Here is a 4,136-nt window from a genome sequence, read left to right on the forward strand (position 1 = left end):
AAAGATTCCTTTAAAACAAACACAATTGGGTCAGAGGTTCCATTCTGGTTCTTGAAATTTACACAATATAAAGGAACAAAGAAGATAAAGGTTATAATTTACACAATATTTACGCAAGAAACGTGGGCATGTAGGATGTTACATACAGTTTTGGGATCGGATTAGCGCAAAATAGTCAACATTCTGCAAAGTGAGCATAGGCATGAATACAATTTTACATGTGTATGAGGTAGTGTGTTTGCAAGAGTTTCAGTTTTTCGTAGAAAAGAATATACCTTTATTGTCATTGTTAGAACATGGGTTGAATATATTGCGACAACGAAATTGGACGTGGCACTCCAGTTTCACATTTAGCATATGAATAACCTATACTTTTCATGGACAATATCTGTGTATTATTTGTGATTGCAACATCCTTTGCTGTCTGGTCATCCTGAAAGGGGGATGCCACATGAGCGGTCCCTTCTCAAGGTTTCTTCATTTTCCTCATGTTGAGGTTTTTGAGTTTTTCCTTGCCCTCATGTTGGTTCCAGATCAGGGGATGGTGTCATAATAGTCTGAAAAAATAGTCTGTGTAATAACCTGTGAAGCCCTTTGAGACTCTTTGTGATTAAGGGCTATACAAATAAAAATGACTTGACTTTAACAATGAGGATAAAATATAATGAAGATAAAGGAACAAAGAAGATAAGGTTATAATTTACACAATATAAAGGAACAAAGAATGTAAGGTAATAATTTACACAATATTTACACAAGAAATGTGGGCATGTAGGATGTTACATACAGTTTTGGGATCGGATTAGTCAACATTGTACAAAATAGTCAATATTGTACAAAGTGAGCATAGACTTGAATACAATTTTACATCTGTATGAGGTAGTGTGTTTGCAAGAGTTTTCAGTTTTTTGTGCGGTGTGTGTTAAGGGTGATGATGGCTCTGGGGAAGAAACTGTCTCTGAGTCTGTTTTAGGATTGTTTTTTTAACACATTTTTATAAAGTGTACAACATAACTTATAAAACACAATTTGCTTCTGTGCTCTTCCCATTGGTACCTATCAGTGTTGATGTTGTGTATTTTTCAAAGAGAATTCATTCTATTTGTTACTTTTGTTTGTTTTATCACTTTATGTTAAAATGTTTCACGGATCCCTTAACCCAGGGGTGTCAAACTCATTTTAGCTGAGGACCACATGCTAAAAAATAAATGTCACAGGGGCCACCCTAGTAGATTTAAGAGAAAGAGAGAGGAAGACGAAGAGAAAGATCAAGAAAACAAGGCAGATAGAGTAAGAGTGTGAGAGAGAGAGAGTTAGAGAGAGAGAGAAGGAAAGAGAAAGAAAAGAGGCAAGGTATAGAGAGAGCATAATATAGAAAAAAGAGGAAGAGAAAGAAACAAAGAAAGATTAGAAGTAAAAGGGAGAGAGTCATAGAGAGATGGAGAGAAAAAGAGTGAGTATGTGTATAAGAAAGGGAAAGCGAGATAGTGAAAGTAATGGAAAGAGAACGTAAGAAAGAGAAAAAAGAAGATAGGACTGAAATGATAAAAAAGAGAGAGAAACACAGAGAGATAGAGAGAAAGAAAGAGAAAGAACAGAGGAGAGGAATAGAGAGCATAATATCTAAAAAGAGAAAGAAACAGAAAAAATAGAAGTGAAAGGGAGAGTCAAAGAGAGATAGAGAGAAAAGGAGTGAGTGTGAAAAAGAAAGGGAAAGCAAGAGTGAAAGAAATGGAAAGAGAAAGTAAAAAATAAAGGGGAAAAAAGATAGAAGGACTGAAATAATAAAAAAAGAGAGAGAGAGATAGAGAGACCGAAAGAGATAGAGCTTTAGTTTCTTTACAAGTCCCGTCTAGCTTTGGCGACACCTGGCGGACATATTTAATACACAGCTCATTTTTCTCTCTTGCTTCTCTCAGTGATGTCTAGCGGGCCGGATCAAAACCAGAGGCGGGCCTGATCCGGCCCATGAACCGGATGTTTGACAATTGTGCCTTAACCGGTGTAAAGCAAGGGTCTTTAAAGTGGTTAGCCCGCTAAGAACACCTGAGTAGCACGAGCACAGGTTCTAAAAATAGCTCACCAGTGATGAGTCATTGTGATTGTCAAGAAAATTGATTTCCAAATGGTATGATGTTTTAGGGGTTTGCTGACCCTGTTTTAACTCAATTTATCTTCTGCAAAGCTAATTACAACCTGATAGTGACAGTAACAACATAATAAGTTGTTATTTTAGAAATTCAGATGAAACTGGTAGCCAGTGTTCTGGTTTGCCCGCGTCCCTGCGTCCCGGACGCATCATTTTTGCTGGGGACGCATAGTCTCAAATCAACGAGCGTCCCCGGGACACAACTTTTTTGACACATAATTGTCATTATTACCCGATTACTTTTTAAAAAAAAAAAGATTTACCGCACTCCAAACTTTACGTCAGGCAGATCCGCCATTGTTGTTTTGGTCTCGCGGTTCGAGTTTTTGTCTGCACGCCAATCTCGGCAAACGAGATCTCGTTGCTCCGAGATGACGTCATTGTTGTGGTAATTGTTGTCGAGGGAAGGTTAAGTATGCCTACCTGTCAACCTGTACGTTTTTGCCGTACAAAGTATGTTTATTATGCATTTTAAGACGTGTACGACGTACAAGAAAAACGCAAATTTGTCAATCATGGGTACCGTCCGGTAAACACCGACTATCACAAAAACGGCAAATCAATCAAGTCAAACGAGTTTGAGTTGTGTAGTGAAAGTCTGTCTCACATTTTCTTATTCAAATTATGAATTCATTTTCTGCATTAAACTATTGTTGGTAATATACCGATTAAAGGGATAACCACAAACCTGTCTTTTTTTCATTTTCTCTTTTATACTTCCTTTTTTTTCTTAACTTCTTTATACAACAATAATGATTCGTAATATAATGCATCAAAGCAAGTGAGCCGTTTGAGAGCCGGCTCTCTTTAATGAGTTGAGCCGAAAAAGCCGGTTCTCTAAAAAGAGATGGACTTCCTTTCACTACACAACTACCACGGAATGATGCATGATGGGAAATCCGAGGTGGCAGACGCATGCGCACAGTAGCATCAAACCGCTTGCTTCGTTTGCAACGAAAAAAAACGATACTGAGATAGAGGCTACCGCGGCGAACTGGTTTAAAATAAATGGATCAAGGGCAATGTTCCCTTTAATTTTCCACAGGTCTGAACGTTCACACAAAGTCGGTGAGGAACGCTTGAAACAACAATGAGCAACAGCAATCCCAAGCGTGGCAACTAAGTCATTATCAAACATGTCCAAAACTTGACATCACGTTACATTTTGCTGAGTTTCAGGCAATATCGATTTAAGGAAAGTTTAAAATAAAACGCGTTGAAGTTTTGATGACCGGCAGGTGCTTCGTGGATTATTATCCGGTTCCAGAATTTTGAATGAATTGACTCATGTATTATTGCAAAGGTTGTACGGCCTAAAAAAACGATGCCGAGATAGAGGCTACCGCGGCGAACTGGTTTGACTTGATTGATTTGCCGTTTGGTGATAGTCGGTGTATACCGGATGGTACCCATCATTGACAAATTTGCGTTTTTCCGGAAAAAAATTCTCGTACGTCGTATGGTATGCAATCAGGTAGGTGACTCCAGAGGTGAATGACCCTGCCAAAAAAGGAAACACCACCCAAAAATGGTTTCGTATCTTAAGGCGACGCTAATGGCGTAAAGGCCTCCTGGTTACAGTTAAAACTGGGTTACATGCAGGGTTGGGTAGGATTACTTTAACTGGATTACTTTCAATTACTTTTGGATGACTCCAATACCAAATATGCTAATAAAAGACAAAAGAAACTAAATATGAATAAAATGATGACTCACAACACGTGGTAAGCTTTCTCTCCTGGCTTTGATCTCCGGCAAAACGAACATAAAATGCGACAGAAACAAAATGAAAATCAATCCAAACAGCTTGCCAACTTAATTTTTGCCGTTCCATGTGTTCCGTTACTCCCCAAGCCTGCACAATGTTTAGTCATTTTATTCATATTTAGTTTCTTTTGTTTTTAGTCTTCAGAGAGAACTGCTACTGAGATCAAAGAGATCAAAGCCAGCAGAAAAGCTAATATTGTGACTCATTCATTTGCAGACG

Source organism: Urocampus carinirostris, chromosome 7 (assembly GCF_059441175.1).
Source record: "Urocampus carinirostris isolate Australia breed hairy pipefish chromosome 7, RoL_Ucar_1.0, whole genome shotgun sequence".
Classification (NCBI taxonomy): Eukaryota; Metazoa; Chordata; class Actinopteri; order Syngnathiformes; family Syngnathidae; genus Urocampus; species Urocampus carinirostris.